General features: G+C 40.7%; 1 pseudogene; it reads right to left on the bottom strand.

Moving 5' to 3' along the window:
• Positions 1 to 1,135: 1,135 nt before the first annotated feature.
• On the bottom strand, positions 1,136 to 1,233 carry LOC117720277 (U6 spliceosomal RNA; annotated as a pseudogene).
• Between the last annotated feature and the right edge of the window lie 20,553 nt (positions 1,234 to 21,786).

Raw genomic sequence — 21,786 nt, 5'->3', positions numbered from 1 at the left:
CACACCACCACCATAGCGCTCTCTCTCTCTCTCTCTCTCTCTCTCTCTCTCTCTCTCTCTCTCTCTGCTCTTAAGGAGCCTCTTTCCTCTTTATATGTGAGTTGGGTGTATCTCTGACACAGTCTGTCAGATCTTTTTTCTGATTCATCACTTTGTTCCTCATTTAGACATCACTTTCAAATATGGCTGTTTCCTCCACAAATTAACCTTCCCTTCTTGCCTTCACTGTTAAGAAATAAAGGTGCATACTGAGGGTACATCTGTATGCCAGCATGATTATACTATAATCCAGGGCATGTCTGCATTTCCACTGGATAATACAGACCTAGGAAGTCTTTGGATATGATCCCTGCCAGAGCAGCCACATTGCTAAATTAAAATTCTTCTACACAGTTGTATCATAGAGTACTAACCTTGCTCCCTTTTTGAGACTAGGTCTCACTATATAGCTCTGGTAGCCTGGAACTGTCTATACAGACCAGATCGGCCTTAAACTTACAAAGATCCACCTTTCTTTGCCTTCCAAATACTGGAATTAAAGGCATGTACCATCATTCTTGTCTAAACTTGCTTCTACTTATTTGCTACATCATTCAAGGCAAACCTTTTTTAAGACTAATATTTATTTTATTTTTAGCTATGTGTCTGTGTGTATATGACTATATGTACTTGAGTGCAGGCACCGACGAAGCCAGAAAGGTTTCAGATTCCTAGAGCTGAAGTTGAAAGTGTTTGTAAACCTTCTGACAAGTCTGCTGAGACCAAATTCTTACCCTCTGGAAGAGCAGAAATCACTCTAGACAACTGATCTGTCTCTCCAGCTAGAGCCTTTATATAAATACCTTTTGTAGCATCTTTGAATGTATGTAATAAATTTTAAAGATTTATTTTATTTTTAAAATTTTGCACATATAATTTGAAATATGTATAAATATAAATATTATATACAAATATAAAATTATATATGTATCTGTGTGCAGGCATGTGCATGTGTGTGTAGGTGTCTGCAGAATCCATAGGTATCAGATTCTCTGGAGCTAGAGTTACAGGCAGTGTAAGCCACCCAGTACTGGGCAACAAACTCAAGTCCTCTGGAGAAGTAGTACCCATTCCTAACCACAGAGACAGCTCTCCAGAAACCATGGGCCACTTCACAAATTTGCATGTCATCTTTGCACAGAGGCCAGGCTAACTTTCTTTCTCCTTTCAATTTTACAATATGTGCTGTCACACGTAGTATTTTGTTTTTGTCTGTCTGTTTTGGAACTTACTCTGTCTGGCCTGGAACTCACTGTAGCTCATGGACTGTAGGCATTCACCATAACTCGTGGACTGTAGGCATTTACCGTAACTCATGGACTGTAGGCATTCACCATAACACAAGGACTATAGACATTCATCATAATTAACTCATGGACCATAGGCATTTGTTATAATTCAAAGGTGTATCTCTGAGTATTTCTAGGGTACATATTTCTAGAAGTTGGATTACAGGGTCAAAAATTATAGACACATTAAAGACTCTTAGCTTTATGTTCTCCCACAGAGATACGTGCACATAAATGCTTATTGTTACCCCATTCACAAGATCAAGGAAATGGGATCAGCTTAGATGTTCCTCAACAGATGAGTAGATAATGAAAAATGTTTTACAAGAATACAGGGACAATTTATTCAGCCATAAAGAAAAATGAAACTCAGAGGGAACTGAATGGACTGTCGAATTAAATGAGGTCTCTCAGACTCAAAGCCACAAATACCACATGTTCTCTCTCATATGAGACACTCACTAGCTTCCTGTTTTTATGTATGTGAATTTGTGGAGGATTAAGTGTGGGCATAGGTCATGAAATGAAAAAAAGGGCCTTGAGATATGGAAAAGAGGTTTAATGTTGAGGGATGAGCAGTAATAAAACACCACCCCATGGCTTGCTCAGTGTGCATTCTTACACAACCCAGTACCAACAGCTAGGAATGGATCCGCCCACAGTGGGTTGGCCCCTGCCACATCAATCACCAATCAAGAAACTACCAGACAAACTTGCCTACAGTCTAATGGAGATAATTCCTCAGCTGAAATTCCTTTCTCTCAGACATGTCTAGGTGTGTTGACAAAAATCTAACTAGTACAAATATCAACCAACAGCTGTTAAATATAGTTATTAAACAATTAAATGTTGTAAACTCACCAGTTATAAATTATTACAAGCAGAGACAATAAACATTCAAGACTTACCATTTGGTAATATTGCTACATTTCAGTATTTTATATTATATTTATGTTATATTATACTTGTATTTCAGTCTTTTTTACAACCACTCTATCTGTATAGGAGATAAAACTATAAAATAAATATAGAGATAAAAATGTCACATCACTGCATATCCCTTTCAGCTCTGTGTTCAATGATATCACCATGGTAGTAGCTTAAAAATCAGCTCATAAATATGGCTACACCAAGAAGTTAGCTTATGCTTTAAACTGGGGCTTGACTAAACATCTTGTTGATGTTTAAACTTATAAAAATGATAGAGTGCTGGGATAAAGTTCAGTGGTAGAACATTTGCTTAGCCTGTGTAAGAGGCCCTAGTTCAATCCCAGATACTACAAGAAAAAAAAAAGCAATTTTATCTAGTCACTGTGGTATACACCTATAATCTCAGCCCTTGGAATGTGGAGAGAGGAGGATCAGGAGTTCAAGGCTAGCCTTGGCTACATAGCAAGTTTGAAGCAGATCTGGGCTACATGAGACCCTGACTTAGGAAATAAAAAATTAAACAAGAAAATGACAAAAAAATTAATAAATGTAATTTTGAGTTGTCTATGTTGTTAGGGATCAAGCCCAGGGCCTCACACCTGCTGGGCAAGCATTCTACTCAAGGGCTGTGTTTGTAGTTTGGCTAATGTGGATTAAAGTTAGTAGTGCATAATGTCTGCAGCTATTACATTCTTAAGTTACAAAGTCAGTGAGGAACAGTGTTCTAGCATTGAAACTGTTAGCTCAGAAAAAGATGACAAAGAGGTGATGCTCCTGCATTCATTGATGTCATTATGATGTCAAGTCCAACCAGCGTTCACTTCACCACCACCTGGCAACGTCTGCAACTGCTTTGTGGATTTGGACAGCGATCAAACGCTTACCAATAGTCTAATTTTATGAAATGTTAGTCATGATAGAATGATTAAAACTGATAGTAGATTTTGGAGAAATTGCAAGTCATATTGATGTAGAGGTATAGATTGGAAACCAAAATCATGTAAAAGAAAATATAATGAAAAATCTGATATCAACATGCAAGTGGTGGGGCACAGTTAGCAACATGGGCTCAGGAGGTGGGACTTGAGGGCTATAGGCTAAGTCCACTTAGTCTGATTTCTCTGATACTTGACTCATTTGTAACCAACTGCTAAGTTTGCCCACCATGATGGATAGATATTCTCACAAACAATGAATAATAATCAGAAAATAATCAATAATAACAATAACAACAACAAAGTCTTCCTCTGTGATGGTTTGAATATGCTTGGCCCATAGGAAGTATTACTGTTAGGAGATGTGGCCTTGTTGGAGGAAGTGTGTCACTGTCAGGGTGAGCTTTGAAGCTCTGCCCAGTGAGGAAGAGTCAGTTTCTCCTGGTTGCAATCAGATGAAGATGTAGAACTTTCAGTTCCTCCAGCGCCATACCTGCCTGGAGGCTGCCATGCTTCCTGCCATGATGATAATGGACTGCACCTCAAAACCTGTAAGCCAGCCCCAATTAAATGTTGTGCCTTGGCCATGGTGTCTCCTCACAGCAATAAAAACCCTAACTAAGGCAGCTTCCCTTATGCTTCTTGACAGTTTCTTAACAGAAAATAGACCACCATAAAGGAATACAATTAGTGACAATTAATGAATACAATATGTTCTCAACCTTTTTAATACTGTGATCTTTTACTACAGTTCCTCATGTTGTGCTGACTCCCAACCATAAAATTATTTCATTGCTACTCTATAACTGTAATTTTCCTGCCATTATGAACCATAATATAAATATCTGATATTCAGGATATCTGATCTGTAACCCCCAAAAGGAGTCGTGACCACAGGTTAAGAACCACTGCGATTTGGATTATATACTAGAGTATTAGTTTATTATAAACTGCTCTAAACACTCATTAGAACAGAAAAACTTTCAACAGACACTTATGATTTGTGAGAGCTCTATTGAGCAATTCCCAGCACACCGCTACCCCACACTATTCTGCCTTTCCCATGAAATGAATTACTGTCTAGGTTTCCTCCTCAGTTCTGGTCACATCTGGTACTCTAGGCCCTGCCTGAGGCCTATGCTTCAATGTCAAGGTCAGTACGTTTGGCGACAGGCCATAAGCAAGCCTTGGCTCTGCACAGCATCCTTCCCCAGTTGGACTGGGCCCCAGTGTCCCTCAGGTCTCTGGCTATTTTCCCATCACTGCTAGGAGAACTCTCCTAAGATTCAGCTATCTCCCTACCAGACTCAAATCCTTGATGAAATCTGAAATAGTTCTACACTTTGCAGTTTGGGGTTTGTTTGGTTTTATCCCCGCTCTGGGAAGGAGTTGCCAAGTGCACATTCTGTAGCTCTGGGAAATCTCCTGTTGACACTTTAACTTGTTGAAAAGGCTGCATCCTAAGCAACTGAGGATGACTTTGTATGTGGGAGTGAACAGGGTCTGTTCAGCCCACATGAACAAATACCTGCTGGTTCTTACTGAGCCAGCATGGCTTTGTCAACTCATTCCTACAGTGGTCTCAACAGGCCTTTGCCAGACATAACTTCCCTGCCAATCAAAGTGAAGATATCCAGGGAAACCAGAAAGGAAGGTGGAGATAATGAGTTGTTATTCAGTGGCCTGTTCTCTGGCATTAAACATAGCAAAAGCATTAGCTTAGACAGCTCTGGGCTCTATTTTCTTCTTTCTATATAGATTCATTTCCAGAGTCCTGCATCCCTGTGGTAAGCTCCAGAGAAACGACTATGTTGGTGTTTTCAGAATTAATTTATGAGCCCCTGAGAGCCTCAGAATAGTTTCCTTTGCTCAGTCGGGTACTACAGGATCTGGCTGAGGTTTTGCACCAGGCAGATGCTGTCTGGAACAAGAACAAAATGCAAATGTGGCAAAACCAGCATAAGGTCTGAGCACACAGAACAGCTTATTATTTTCACTGTCTGAAAAGCATGGAAGACAGAGGCAGAATGCATCCAGTGTTAGGGCCATAAGTGACTGAAATTAGCACACGAACTCGGAATCATTTTTTTTTTTTTTTAAACAGTGTGTACGATCCATCCAGGAGAGTAACCAGAGGACACAATTAAGCATCTTAAATAAATGCACATTCCTTGAAGACACCTTCTATTAGTCCATTATCCATCCTTACCATGAAATTCTTGAGGCTGGATAACTTTAGAAAGAAAAGAGGTTTTGTTTTGTTGTTGTTGTTGTAATTTTTATTTCAAATCTCACAGTTCTGGGGACTTAAGAGCAGAGCTGGCATCAGCTCAGCTCTGAGTCTCAGCAATGGCAGGAACCCCTGGAGGACAGCAAGATCACATCATCAAAAAGAAGGTAGGACCCAGCTCTCCTTCTGTCATACACACCTTCTCATGAGTGTCTCTGGGTTCCATAAGAATTCCCTTAGTCTTGTCTGAGGGCAGAAATTCCACCAAGTGCTCCACCCTCTCTATACACTTCCCACACATAAGCTTTTAGGAACACACTGGAACCATAACTGTGTCCTAACTTCCTTGGCAGATAAAATTCTGTCTCCCTTCTTCCATTCAATGTTTCTTAGAGAACTTAGAAATTAGGAAGGAAGGTAACTTGGAGCTAGTTTTCCCCTGAGCTTAGTAGCAGAGTTAAAGTGAACACATCTCTAAATACATAACAAACATTAAGATCAATGCCCAGGAGAACAATATTTTCTTTAAAAGGAAATCCATAAAACAATTTCCATTGAGAAAATTAGCCTAGTTGTAAATAATTACCTAACAAATCCTTCCTTGTGTAACTTCTCATTAGCCACACAAAGATCCACACACTCGTATTCAGATGCCAAGAAGAGAAAGCAACATAAGGCTGACGCAAGGCATGTACCCAGTGCGAGCATTTGCAGAGAGCCTGTTTCCTGCAAACACAATGTCCCGTGAGCCTTTCCAAAGCCCCAAAATAACAGGCATTCTTGAGACCAGCAGGTTGCAGGGTGGCCAGCACCTGCCCAGCTCTGTAGACTGGGAAACCAGAGATGCTTCTGCAGGGCCCTGAAGTCTCCCTGGCTTTCTTTCAAACTCAGCTCTCCTCAGCATAGATGAGGCCAACCCCGGGACCAGCTAACACTTGTTGGGCACCACCCACACACACCGGTCTTCTGAGTGGGGATTTCTTTCACTTTTGTTGGTGATAAACCACTAGGAAAAAGACCAGGGGATGAAGTACTAAATATCTAGAGAGTTTCTGTTGTTTTAGTCTCTCTCTCTCTCTCTCTCTCTCTCTCTCTCTCTCTCTCTCTCTCTCTCTCTCTCTCAGACAGAAGTTTGCTACAACTGGCTTTGAACTCATTATCTTCCTACCTCAGCCTTTCAAATGCTAAACTTTTAAGTGCGCGCTACCCTACCTTACTCAGATGCTTAACTATTTCTTATCATAGCCTAGAATTATGTAAGGGCATGGGAGGCATGCCCATGTGTACTTACATGCCCCCCCACACAATATGGGCCTGGAGTGAGGAGACTGGGCTTTCTGCCTCTCCTCTGACAGTTATAAACTCTCTAATTTAGAACACACCCATACATATGAGATGTGGGTTTCTACTTTTACAAAATGAGAGGGAAGGATTAGATGGTCCCTGGAGACGATCCTAGCTGTAACAACTCTGACTCTTGCATGTCAGAGAATTGTTTTAAGGGGATTAAAACCAGCCCCCTCCACTACTATCCTCAAACCAAGAGGCTCCACACACACACAGGGCCTATACATACACACAGGGGCCACACACACACACACACAAATACACACAAACACACACATGAACACACACAGAGGCTACACACATACATACACAGGGTCTATACACATGGGAGTTATACACACAGGGGCTACACAAACACACACACACACACAAATACACACAAACACACACATGAACACACACAGAGGCTACACACATACATACACAGGGTCTATACACATGGGAGTTATACACACAGGGGCTACACAAACACACACACAGGGACTACACACACAGGGGTTATATACACATACACACAGGGACTACACACACATACACACACATTGTGTGTATACATATAGACACACACACAGAGGATACACACACAGGGGCTACACACACACACACACACACACACACACACACTGGGGCTTCACACACACTCAGGAACTACACATACACTCAAGGACTCCACAAAGGGGAAGCGATGAAGATGTTTATTCAGGACAAAATTCACTCCATTGTTGAACTGTCATCTTTCCACTGAGAATAGCACATAGTCATCAGTCAGGAGTGACCATTGGCATTTTCAAAAGACCCTTCCTGGGCAGAATGAAACTCTAGACCCCAATGCCTATGCTGTGCATCTGAGACCAGATGAAGTGACTGGATTATTGCTGGGGGAGAGGCAATGTCCCGGGGGTAATTCAGAAAAAAACTGAGGTAAGAGAACAAGGCTTTTGGCACACAGAATTTTTTGGATGGAATTCTCCAATTCATGGATGCCCATAAACTTCTTGGAGCTTTCCCTGTATTCTTACAGATGCCAGTATGAAAACCAACCAGAAGTTTCAGGCACTCCCCTTCCCAAACACAGCAAACCATCTTTCACTGCTCCCAACATCCCTGCTGAAGAGCCCTGACTTCAAACAACAATGGGATTTCTCCATTATGTGGCTCAGGCACCAGGGAAGGGTGTGGCTGAGTGATCCTTCCATTCCACAGGGCATCCTTGGATGTCACTTAGTGACAGTTGCATGGACCACTATGGAGAGCTTACACAATTATACACTTGACTGGCCTGAGACGTGGCCTACACTTTGTCCGGGTGGCCACTAGACTAGGCTTAGCTGGGGCTATTTACTGAAGCACCCACAGAGGAGAGTGCTCAAGCGGAGGGATCTCTGAGGGTTGCTTGTGCCCTTTTGCCCTTCTGCATGGGATGGTCCTGGGTGAAGGTCCTCTCTCTAGATGCAGAACCCTCAACCTTGAACTTCTAAGAATCAAGAACTTTAAGGAATAAGTTGGTTTTCTCTTTATAAATTGCCCATTATCTAGGCTATTTGATAATAGCGACATAGAAGACACTTGAACTTGAACAACAAGCACCTCTCGTGGTTCCAGAGGTCACCATGTGCAAGACCAAGGTGCCAGCAAATCCAGTTTCTAGTGGAGGTTTCCTTCCTGGTTTGTCTCCACATGGCTTACAGAGGAGAAAGAGTGAGCATCTGTCCACTGTGTATTCTTTTAAGCCATTAATTTGATCTCAGGGGCTCCATCCTCATGAACTAATTGTCCTCAAAGGCTCCGCCTCCCAATACCTTCACACTGCGGCAAGGCTTCAGCTGTGAATGTGGGCATAGAGAAACCACAAACTACTTTCTGGCATATGTGTGTGTGTTTGATTCCTGTCCTGCTTCTCCTGCTTCCTTTTTTCTTTGTATTTATTGACTTAAGAATTTCACATGTGAGTACTTACATCACCCCTCTCTCTCTCTCTCTCTCTCTCTCTCGCCTCTTCAATAAATAACTCACAGCCATTTTCTCCAGTTACCAAATTCCTTCGTGAGTATTAGTCTTTAATGCTTATCTACTGTGCTATCACACCCAGGGCCATAAATGCATTCAGGTTGCTTGCCTTTGGTAAATAAGGATCTGAGTATTCTCATACATAAAAATGTGCCCCTAGATCTTTATTATGTTAAGAAAAATTCTAATAAGTAGAATTCCTGGGGAATCTCGGATAACACTCCTTATCTTGGGTTATTTCTTCCTTTAACATGTGAGTCGCTCTTGTGTCTAGGATCTTATTGTCGTTCACATAATTGGTTCTTAACATAACCCCTTTTTCTTTGTTCTGTATGAAGATGGTTATTAAAGTCATATAGCCTGGGGAAGATGGGCTAGAAGTGTGTAAAGTTCTAGAAAAAGAAATAAAAATATTAATTTAAAGAATAAATAATATTCCTACTGAACCCAAGGAAGTAGACACAAAAATCAATAAAAGACTTTTTTTTCAATCTTAAAGATAATTTTAGTTAAAAAGTTTTAAACATACATAAAATATGAAACTAAAAGAAAATAAATATCTATATGTTATTTATAGATATTTTTGAGTTTGAGTAAACTCAAAAATATCTATATGTTATTTATAGATATATAGAGTTTGAGTAAACTCGGGTACTTCCCTACTCAAATATAGATTGACTTGTGCAAACCTAGTAAAGGCTGTCTAAAAGGTCAATAAAATATCTAATATCATCTTCTCATTTCAGCACTATATATAAAAAGAAAATATAGTATTTTAATTCTATTTTAAAAATAGAAGTTTACCTAACAGAGTTTCAGAAAATACCATGATTTTTAAAGAAGAGAAACACAGTCAAAGTAATAATTCCTGTGGATTAGAAAGCAGAGCTTTATTAGCACTGGTATTCTTATTGCTTACTTTATGAAACATAACACTAGACTAGCATCCATTCAGAAAAGTAAGAGAGCACTCATAAAAAGAACCAAGAGAGACAGCTCTACCTGAAAAAAAAATCAACATTATTTTAGTAGAACGCTTGAATTTGCTTTAAAATACAAGCATAGAACAACAGAGCAGAACGGACACGTAACAGGTTGTCAACCTGTGTGCAAAGATATGATTTGTAAGAAACCAAGCAAATGAAGGGGCTAGGTAGCTAGTTCCTCCTAAGGTAGGCTCTCTGTGACTGGATAAGAAGAAATGATAATTTGAACTCATGCTTCTCATGGGTGATATCACGGAATTAAATACTTTTTAATTTATAAAGATGAATAAAATAGAGTACAGAACGAGATAAGTAAAGCAAGTGATGTATACATATTTTCTTGAGCAATGTAAGTCCCTGCCAAGAAAAGGACATTTCTAAACAAACTGTTGGGTGTTTGCTCCCTCTAAAGAAGAGCTTTAGTTGCGTATTTCAGGAGATGTCCGTTTCTTTTCTTATAAGGGATATTCCTGATGCTCTGCGTAGGTAACAGGTCTTTATGAGGGTGCACCAGTTCATCTTAATCATCACCACCACAGTAGGATTTAGAATCACCTGGCAGATAAGACTTTGGGTATATCTGTTGAAGATGTTTCCAGAGTAGTTTAACTATGGAAGGAGGGCCTGCCGTGAGCGTGGGCAGACCATCCCCTGGAGGCTATCAAACTGAAGAAGGGAAATCGAGCGGAGCACAAGCCTTCATCTCTCACTGAATCTTGACTGTGGGCATGATGTGACCAGATTCCTCAAGCTCCTGCTGCCATGCTTTCCTACCATGATGGACTGTGTCCCTCTTGAACTCTGGAGGCAAAATTAGCATCTCCTTCCTTAAGTAGATCTTGTCGGGTGACTTGTAATAGCAATGATAGAAGTAATTGATACAGAAGATACTTTGTTTTTAAATACACATAGAGAGGTAGGCATAGAAAGAAGTCCTGCGTGGAAAAACCCTTCCTTACAGTGAGCATTTACAAAACACGTCTATCTCTAAATCTGGACTTTTGCATTCTGTTCTCTGCAGGAAGTGTTCTCTATAAATTTATCCTCTGTTCAAATTAGAATTCCTCTGTATCCATGCAACCTCAAAAATGTCACTTCTAAGACAAGTCACCAAATCCATCAAGATAAGTCCAACCCATCAAGAATTCTAGCTTCATCTGGTCATTTACCCATACTTTACAAAGTAAAACTATCTACCTTAGTCACTGCATGCTACCAGAATGATATACCATCAATTCAGTGAGTGGCTTATAAACAACAGACATACTTCTCACTGTTGTGGAAGGTGAATTTCAAGATCAGGGTATCAACATGGTGAGGTTCTGGTGTGAGTCCTCTCTAGATTATAGACTACTGCTTTCTCATTGTGCCTTGGCATCATGGGAAAGAGAATGAGGTGTTACTATAAGACAGTGTTCACAGGAACACTAAGCACACTGCGAGGGTTCTACTCCCAAGCAGCATCCACCCACTAATAGCATCCCCTTGCAGGACGGGATCTCAACATGTGAATTTGACATCATACAGACATTTGGTCCATGATAATATCACAGATCAGAGATGTGTTTGGTTTCTTTGTAAAACCTCAAGACAAGAGAATAGTATTGCTAATGATTACTGTGTGAAGAAAAACTTTGGGTCACTAGGACTCGGAAGAGCAAGTGGCCAAGATGCGCTTGTCTCAGTCATCACCCCAGCGAGCCGTTCATAACATCCTGTGTCAGGATCTGGGGTGTGGTTCAACAGTAGGATAGTACCCTAGCACACATGAGGCCGTGGGGTCAATCCTCTAACACTGCAAAATAAGTCGTGATATCCCATAATGTCATCTTGAACAGAGAACTGTCAAAACTGAGTAGGCATTTTTGGAGAACAATTTTGAAAATCTTCATAAATTTTTAAATGCACCTATTTTCTGGCCTAGCGATTTCACACTTAGAAACTTTCAGTACATGGCTGTACATGTGCACAAAGATACGTATTGAGGGATATATATTCTGGCACAGTTTGCAAAACCAGCAAAGCTAAAAGAGCATGCATGCCCACTGTTAGGAAACCGGTCAAGCAAGTAAGGATGTGCGGTAGAGTAATACCCAACATTTACAAAGATGTCTTAATGTGAGCTCATGGTCTAGCCATTAAGAGTGATTGCTGCCCTACCAGAAAAACAGAATTCAGCTCCCAGCATCCACATCAGATAGATTACAACCACCTGTAAATCCAGCTTCAGGGGATTAGATGTTTTCCTCTAGCCTCTGTGAGTATCTGCATATCTGTGTGTGTACACACACACCATAAAAATATAAAATAAACTCTAAAAGAAAGAGAGAGAAATGTGGCAATGCTACATGTTGAAAAATAAAGTTTAAAAAGAGAGAATGTTAGTAATAATATAACGATACATGTTCTGATTAATAAAGATTTCCAATATGGATAAGGAAAAAAAACCTTACAAAATGACACTCATAGTCAGCTCTTTTATTTAAAAAGGAAAGCTTAAGCCATAGGAGTATATATGAAGTACAGATGGTGTAGGCTGAGTTATACACAATGCATTAGAGGGGTTTGACAGGAATGCATACATGTTAACAGGCTGAGGAATTAACCGTGCACAGCTAAGTTACATGTGAAATAGAACCTGCTTTTTAATTCCCTTCTATTTTGTTTCATTCTTTATAAAGGCCCACGTCTATATGGCAGGTGCATGAATTTCAGTTTATATCTAACCTAGGGCATTTGGGGTGACCTGGATACCCTTCAGATCCTCTCAGAGGAGGAGTGAATGTTCTCTATCTTCAGACGGCCACTTCTCGAGGGCAGCCCCAGGCAGGCTCCTACCTTGCAAGGTCAGTCTTTCTGGTACCCAGTCTCATCACTTCTTCAGTAAGGAGGTTTCTGGCAGATCACCTCTGGCTCTGATACCTTGTGATCCTTGGGGAATTTTTTTCTCCTTCAAGGCCATAGGAAAGATGGTTTAGTCAGGCTAGCAGATATGTATTGAGTATGTTCAAATGTTGACCTTTCTCTCCATGTCTATGTGTCTTGGACCAGTTCTTTAGATTCTCTAAGTTTGAATTTCCTTCTTGTAAAATGGAGCTAGGGTTGCCAACCACTGCCTGAAACAGCTAAGAGCTAAGAGAGCTTAAACCCATTACAGTGTCTACACAGAGTGGAATTTGTGCCCTCCAGTAGGGCAGTGAGGTCACACACATCATTGTGGGTGGATTTTTAAGGGTTGAACTCACTTTAAACACTTAGCAAATATTCCCCCACTTATAGAAGCCTGTTCACAAATGCATTTGATTTCTGAACATCACTCTGTTACTGTAGGCAGCCATTAGCTTCTCTGTTATACAGGGAAGAGAGCCAAGCCTCAGGGTGGCAGCCAGGGTCAGATGAACGGAAGCTGTTGAGCCAGAATTTAAGCACACCACCTAGTTTTTACAAACCACTTGAGGACACATTCTGTATTAGATACTGTGGTTCTAAGTTTGCGTTTTATTGCTGTGAAGAGACACTATGACCAAGGCAACTCGTATAAAAGAAATCATGTTGCTGGTTTACATACAGTTTAGAGGTTCAGTCCATTGTCACCATAGCAAGACACATGGCAGCATCCAGGCAGACATGATGCTGCAGGAGCCAAGCATTCTATGTCAGATCTTAAGGCAGCCAGGAGGAGGTTCTCTTCCACCCTGGACAAAGTTCATTGGAGACCTCAAAGCCCACTCTTACAGTGAAACATTTCCTCCAACAAGGCCACACCTATTCTAACAAGGCCACACCTCCTAATAGTGCCACTCTCCATGGGCCATACCTCACATAAGGGTGACAAGATGAATCAGTCCCATTTGGAGGGACCCCCAGGGCAAAGGGTATGGGGCTGTTATAGTGCAAGGGGCCCAGATATTAAGAACTGATAATATCTGATTCCATGCTTGGCACTTAGTATGGTATAATGTATAGTAGTTACTAATACCTCATTGCCTCAGTTTCTCTGTCTATAAGAAGGCAACTGCAACATTTATTTGGAGGCCAGTCATGCAAGAAGACTTCACAGGAACATCACCTTGATAAACCCATCTCTACGATGGCCAGTCCTTAGACCAGGAGGCCTTGAGTCCCAGAAGTTTTAAACTTCATAAGTAGCTGAGCACAAGGTCTGATGGTCCCTGTCACCTCAACCCGTAACCCTCGGTGATAAAGGAAATCACAGATGCCTGAACACATCACATTTTCATAAACAGAGAATTCTTGCTCCCTAGTGGTCCAAACCTTAGTATTTGATAGACAAGCATTCTCAGGATGTTGCTGGATCCAGATGGGCAAGGTATACCCATATTTCTCTATATTTTCTTTATATTTTTATGTTGGCTCTGATTGATGTAATTTTTTAAATGCTATGACTATTTTAACATTATCATTATTATGATGATTTAAAATGAAATGTCCCATGGAGGCTCATGTGTTGAATGTTTGGTCCTCAGCTGTTGATGTTGTTTGGGGGAAACTATTAAAATGGGATGTTGCCAGAATAACTGAGGATGATGGTTTGTATATGCTCTGCCCAGGGAGCGGCACTATTAGAAAGTGTGGCCCTGCTAGAATAGGTGTGTCAGTGTGGGTGTGGGCTTTAAAACCCTCATCCTAGCTCCCTGGAAGCCAGTATTCTGCTAGCAGCCTTCAGATGAAGACATAGAACTCTCAGCTCCTCCAGCACCACGCCTGCCTGGATGTTGTTGTGTTCCTGCCTTGATGATAATGAACTGAACCTCTGAACCTGTAAGCCAGCCCCAATTAAATGTTGTTCTTACAATAGTTGTTTTCGTCGTGGTGTCTGTTCACCACAGTAAAACCCTAACTAAGACACTAAGGGTGGATCTTTAGAGCTATCCTGTCTGTGTCCCTCCTGTGTCTATCTGTCTGACTGACTGACTGTCTGTCTCTCTGTCTCTGTCTCTCTCCCCCTCTCTTTCTCCTCTCTCTCTCTCTCTTTCTCTCTCTCTCTCTCTCTCTCTCTCTCTCTCTCTCTCTCTCTCTCTCTCTCTCTCTGTGTGTGTGTGTGTGTAGTGATTTGAATAGGAACAGCTCCCATAGACTCATGTGTTTAAAGGCTTGGCCCATGGGGAATGGCACTAATAGGAGGTGTGACCTTGTTGAAGGAAGTTCATCACTGTGGAGGCAGGCTTTGGGGTCTCCTATTCTCAAGCTCTGCCAACATAGTCTCTTTCTGTGGCCTGTAGATCAAGATGTAGAAAGCTCAGCTCCATCTCCAGCACCATGCCAGCCTGTGTGCCACCAGGCTTCTCACCATGACAGTAATGGACTAAACCTCTGAAACTGTAAGTGAGTCCCAGTTAAATGGTGTCTGTTATGAGAATTGCCGTGGTCATTGTCTCTTCACAACAATGAAACCCAAACTAAGACAGCATTTATGGGGGTAGGTATTTCCTACCCACCATGAAATAAATACCCTTATTCTTCCCATACTGGCACCACCATGATGTTGTGTTTTGTCATGATCCCAGAACTACAGAGCTGAGTAACCATGGACTGCAAATTCTGAAACCATAAGCCAAAATAAATTCCTCTCTGTGTGTTATTTCTGTGCAGTATTCTGTTACAGCTACAAAAACAGTAGCTGGCATGGAAAATCAGGACCAAAGAAATGGGATCATTGCTTTGACTAAATCTGATCACAGAATTCTTAAGCCTTTGAACTGATTTGTGTAGGAATTTGAAAGAATGTGAAGACAGAGGCTGGAGAATGTTGAGATTGTTGTAATCAGGGCTAAATGAATGATTCACACATGATCCCAAAGGTTCACAACAGGGGTTGGAATATATATTTGTAGTAGGGTACTTGCCTACCATATGTAACTCCTCAAGGTTAATTCCTAGCTCCTACAAAGGGGAGCAGGGACCAAAGCACCAACTGGAATGTGGACAGTGAAGTCTAGGCTTATTAAGTGACAGGTGAAAACAAGGACCATATTGGGAGTTGTACTAGAGACTATATTCATGTTACATTCAGGACTATTGTGCATATCCTGAAATTTTGAATGAGTTTAAAATGAAAAGTAATGTATAACCTAGTGTGGTAGAGGAAACTTCGAGACAGCAGAGCACTCCCATGGTGGTGTGATGGCTCCTGGCTAGTTTTACTCAGATTTATAGTGAGAATCAGGAATAAAACACGGAGCATGAAGATTAGAAAACTGTAGTTTGTGCAGGGGAAAAAAAAAGGAACAAATTTAAAATTGTAGATAAGAAATCCGTGATTACTAGAGAGTCAGGCCAGTAAAACAATATCAGGTATTTAATATCAGAACAGAAGGAAAGATGAAGTAACCAGACCCCACCACAGTGACTGAAAGATGCTAAAGGAGGTAGCTCACTGAGACGAGCTCCTTCAGGGCATCTCATCCCTGGAGTCTTTTTGTTTGTCTCTCTGCATTCTGTCCACTGTGAAATGAAGAGATTCCACAGCCACACAGCCACACAGCCACACAGCCACACAGCCACACAGCCACACAGCCACACAGCCACACAGCCACACCACCACAATGTTCTTTTGGGACTAATAAGCATATGGGACTAAGCAACTGTGGGATGAACTTTGAAACCAAGAACTGTACATATCCTTCCCCACTTGAGAAGCTTCTCTCAGGTATTTGTCAAAAGGACTATAAAAGTAATCAATAGTAACACAATTCTGACCTTACCTAGGATGTGGTTGAAGGACTTTGCCTTCTGGACAACCTGATGACAATGATCACCCCTTCCACTGGACAGTCCCTAAGGTGTTTCAGACGGTAGCCTCTTCTATCACTACCCAAAACAATGGGAGCACAGACCAACATTCACCAAGGTATCAGTACTAGCTGGTTTTTGCCAACTTACTATAAACTAGCATCACCTGGGAAGAAGAAATTTCAGTTGAAGAGTTGCTTTTGAGATTGGCTATAGGCAACTCTTTGGGGATTTCTCTTGATTAATTATTGATGTGTGGTGCCCAGCCCATTGTTGGTGGTGCTACCCCTGGGCAGGTGGCCTATTGGAGTCTCATTGGGTATAGTAACCACCCTTAAGAGTAGGTCCCGTGCCCAGCAGAAGATGGCCAACACAACAAACTCAATGGCATTTTTGTCGACTTCTTGTCTCATATTACTTTGTTTGGACATTTTTCCTATTATTGGTCTTTTGCTTGTATATTATGATTTTTGGTTGGTTTTATGGGTCTCATTTGTGTGTGTTTCTTCTATGTGTGTGTTTTTAAAATTCTGATTGTTTCATTTGCTTTCTAAAGAGAAAGAAAGAGTATGGATCTGGGTGGGCGGGGAGAGGGATGATCTGAATATATTGTATGAAAAAATGTTTTCAATAAAGACTTGTATGGCTAAAAACTAATGGCAGGGGAGACTTTCAACATGAAGACCCAGAACCCAATGGAAAAGTATCCATTTTTATGAAGAATAGATGTGCCTGTAAGTAATGTGTTTGGACCTCGAGGTAATGGTCTAGGGAGAGAGCCCAGCCAGCCCTGTCTGTCCATCTCATTCTAGCATTTTGCATGTTTTTTATTCCTGGGACTGGGCCAGAACCCCATCTGTGATAAGAGTCAAATATTCTACTGTAAGACACAATAAAGGAAAGAGTTTCTTCATGGCCAGTCCTACTTATAAAGAAAGAGGAAGAGTTTAATAACATTTCTGTGTTTTATGATTGACTTTGAGACTGAGGAATACCAGGTTCTGTGAACAGGACGGAAGCTTTGCATAGTGTGGTAGTATTTTTGTTACCAGCATATATAATATATATCCATCCCCAAGGTAACATATTTTAATGGATCCTTTAACAATATTGTCTACATTTTCTTCCAGCTTGGATGAAGAGTCACCATTTGGACTAGGGCTTTAGCAAATTGCACCCTGTCATTAGAAGGCTGTAGAAGTGAGGTCCCCTTCTTCTTCATAGTGTGTTCCTGGATGCCTGTTTCTTCCAGATTTAAGTCCTGGGCTAAGTCACTAAGAAGGTGGAGAAGAGTGACCTCAGGATACCTCTATCCCTCTTTAAGCAGATCACTGCACAAATAACCTAGCAACAGAGTAAGCAGAAGGGCAGTTGAAAACAAAAGCAGTTTTCATTTGTAAGCAAGAAATAATGTTGGAAAAAAGGAAGTTCTTAGTGCTCTGCAAAGTTTCACACTGTGGTAAGGCTCAGAGTGCCACAGAAAGCACTTCAGGATCAGAGCCAGCCCTGTTATTAGTAATCTGTTTGCTTCTCACATGTGGCAGGTAATACTTGCCTTGGCTCTGTGGTCCAGGTGGCCAGCTCTGCCAGGAGAGATTGGGAAGCACTTCTGCAATGAACATCATACAGGTGCCTGCAGGGAAGTTGAGGAGCTGCCCTGCCGCATGAGTTAGTACGTCCACTGGGGTGATGGCTTCTCCTATTATCTGGACAAAACAGATTTTGAGTCTTAGCTGACAGTAGGGTAGAGCCTGCATCCGAGGCTCGCTCACTGGATACCTCTGCATACATTTGCATGTGCTACATGCAAATGCCATAGTGAAATCTACTATTTCATACAGTTGATTTGTGCTAATGAAAATAATTTCAAATATAATAATTAATTGGGCAATGATCCAAGGGAAACACAGGAAGGAAAGTAACAAAGTAATGGAAGGCAGAGAAAACATTCAGTTGAATGCACTTTATCAAGCAAGTTACCAATGCATGGACAAGTGGAGTCTTTTTCCTCTAGGGAACACTGAGGAAGTATAGAGTGTGCACTTGAGAGCGATCTCTCCAAACAGCAAGGATGCTAGGGAAGCCATTTAAGCTTCTAAACATGACTCTGGAATTGTTGATGTCTTGGCACTTCTTCCAGCTCAAAGCTGAGATGTAGTACATCTGACAGCCAGAGAAGTCCTGGGTCAGAGAGGTAAGTGCTGGCAACTGGAAGTCAGCTTGCCAGGCACCGATGTAGCCAGTGAACCAAGAGTTTTAAAATCAACGTTTAAGATACCAGGTAATACAACAAGAGCTACCTTATTGAAAGGGATGTGATCTTTATGTGTAATTATCCACATATATCACACACACACACATGTATGACACATATATCAAAATGAAACCCTGAAACCCCAGAAGAGAGCAGCAGATCAGGCATGGCACAGACATGCTCATGGACAGAGCTTATTGATCCAGGCATATCTACTAAAGAGACTAAGTCAATCTCTCTAACAAGCAATCCCAGTTCCAGAATCTCAACAAGTGAGTGGGATTGAGTGGATTGCCAGTATGTGTCAGAGTGGTTTCTATGGAGATTTGCCTGAAGGCTGTCCCTTGATGTCCACTGATGTCTACTACAAACTGAGGTGCAAGGAAGAGAGTTATTTTTCTTATACTCTGTGTTTTCTGTTGGGCTTCCCTGGGATAGAACAACATGCTCACTCACGAAGGTGGTTTGAAAGTTCAATATTTGGACTACTTTCAAAATTTTTATCAATATTCATGAAAAATAATTTTTTAAAAGTGTGTCTAACCATCTCAACCCTGAAGGTTACATTGTTCCTTTCTTCCCATATCATGCTTTAATTCTCTCTCTCTCTCTCTCTCTCTCTCTCTCTCTCTCTCTCTCTCTCTCTGTGTGTGTATGTGATTCAGCACAAGCTCCCTGGGCAATGGTAATTACTTCATTATTTAACTGAGGTATTAATTAACTAAGATCTATTGTCAAATATAAGTATTTACTTTAATATTTACTTTAATGCTTCTTTTTATTAATTCTACAAAGAAATGGAAATATTTCATACAAGAATTAAATAAGTACTCAATGCTTCCTTTCCCAACTCTTTGGTAGCAATTGGTAAAATATGGGCTGATCATGGGCCAGCAAGGTGGTTCAGAAGACTATAAAAACATTGTTTAAAGATTTTTAAATTTGGGTTTGTGTTGGGTACATGCCTAGAAGCAGGGTCTCTCTTAGTTCTTCTAAGCACTGCCTAGATAGCCCATGATCTTCTGGCTGATTCTCTGTTTCTGGTTCCTGACTCAGTATAGAAGGGCTCCAATTCCAGATACGTGCCACCACAGCCGGATTTTTACGTGGCTCTCAGGAACTGAACCAAGGTTGTTGAGCTTACATAGCCAGTGCTTCTGCCAGCTGAGCCATCTCCCTGGTCCTGAAAATATGTTTAAAATAAACAGGTTTAGGAACTGTGGAATGTTAGATGAATGACTTGAATACCTAAGAAATTTTGGCAGATAATAGTAACAAAGAATAATGAGGAGCTAGTGAGAGGAAATAATGAGAGGTGGTGTTTAAAAAGATAATGACTGAGAACGCTGCACAGCTGTAAATAAACCTCACATCAAAAGTATTTGCTCCATCAACCGTGATCAAACAGAAGTGAAACGACACCAAAAATGGCATACAGAAAGAACAGAATATGAATTCCAGAGGAAAGGATCTTGGGAGCTACCAGCAAGAAAAAGCAATTTGGCTACCTTACCTAAAAAGTCATAAGCCCACAGTCTCAAGCTTCCCAGAAGCAGGAACAGATGCTAAGGGACCCAGAGAACTCATTTCACAGTGGCAGGGCTGATCCAGACAACCAGAAAAAAAATGAGGCCAATCCAAGGCCCCAGGAGTTCACTGTCCACCAACGTTCATGACAAAAGGATATACCTTAGCAAGAAATGGTGGGACCTCAAAGAGATGCCATAAGAAAAGTGAATGAAATCAGTAAGATGGTCTAGAAGTATCATTGGTTTTTTACATTTGTATTTTAAGTTTTTAAAAGATGAAATTAAAATCCTAGAGATTGGAGGAGTCTACCAGATGGCTTAGCTGAGAGAGGCACTTGAGCTCTGCATGTGATCTGGGTTCTGTCCCCAGGACTCACATGGTAGAAGGAAAGAACCGAGTCTCACAGGTTGACCTTTTGACCCACCCCCTCCCAACACACACACTCTGTGATATACATGTATATAATCACTAATATGAAAACATGCAGAGGCTCAGTAAGGCATTATTCGTAGTTGTCAAAATTGGAAACAAGGTAGGTGTTAATAAGTAAATGGACAAATAATGTAATATATTCATACCATAAGGCATTATTCAGGGAAAAAGGAGACTGAACATTTACTAATGCATATGAATATTAAAGGTGTGTTGAATAATAAAAAAAAGCCATATCCAAGAGAGAATATAAATAATGTATGGTTCTGTTTATTCATTTATATGAAGTTCAAGAATGGATAAGACTTATTTTACATTGGTAGGTTCTGCCTCAGAGGGGTTATTTATTGGGAAAGGTCACAGGGGATCCATGCATAGGGCAAATGCTCCACCTTGACCTTTTATAATTCATTGAGCTATAGCCTTAAAGTTTTGTGAAAATTATATACCATTAAAAAAAAAAGACCCTCTACCATTACAGAGAAATTATGGGGGAGATAAAAAAGTACCCTCAATAAAGGTCACAGGGCTGATTCTTTTGAACTCATGGTCACTAATTACCAAATAGCAAAGAGTTATGACGATGAAGACATGGGGATATAAGAAAAAACAGAAAGTGACCTTTATTTTATGTCTTTGGAAGATAGGAAAGAGTATTTCAGATTAGAAGCAAAATCAAGGGGCATTAAAATCAAGGAAGCTCTGAGAACAAAAGGAAATCAGTGGACATTTAAAGGGTAACTTCAGAAAATTCAACCAAAGAATGGAGACCAAAGGTCATTTCCTGGAAATCAGAACAAGGAACAATGAGATGTAAAATTAGGAGGAAACATACAATTAGAAGATGCATTTAAAAGATGTAGCATTGAGTTGGGAACTCTTGGTGCCCGAGGTTCCCAGAAGGACTTGGAAAGGAAGAAGTACATTTTAGTTCTTCCTAACTTCTAACAGATACATAGTGTTGCTTCTGTTAAGATATAAGCACAAAGCACAATGTTTGCAACACTGTTAACTAATATAGTTCACAGATATTTTAAGCTACAGATCAGTGATT

This window comes from Arvicanthis niloticus, chromosome 14 (assembly GCF_011762505.2).
Source record: "Arvicanthis niloticus isolate mArvNil1 chromosome 14, mArvNil1.pat.X, whole genome shotgun sequence".
Lineage (NCBI taxonomy): Eukaryota > Metazoa > Chordata > Mammalia > Rodentia > Muridae > Arvicanthis > Arvicanthis niloticus.
This window is presented reverse-complemented; position numbering and strand designations above follow the sequence as displayed.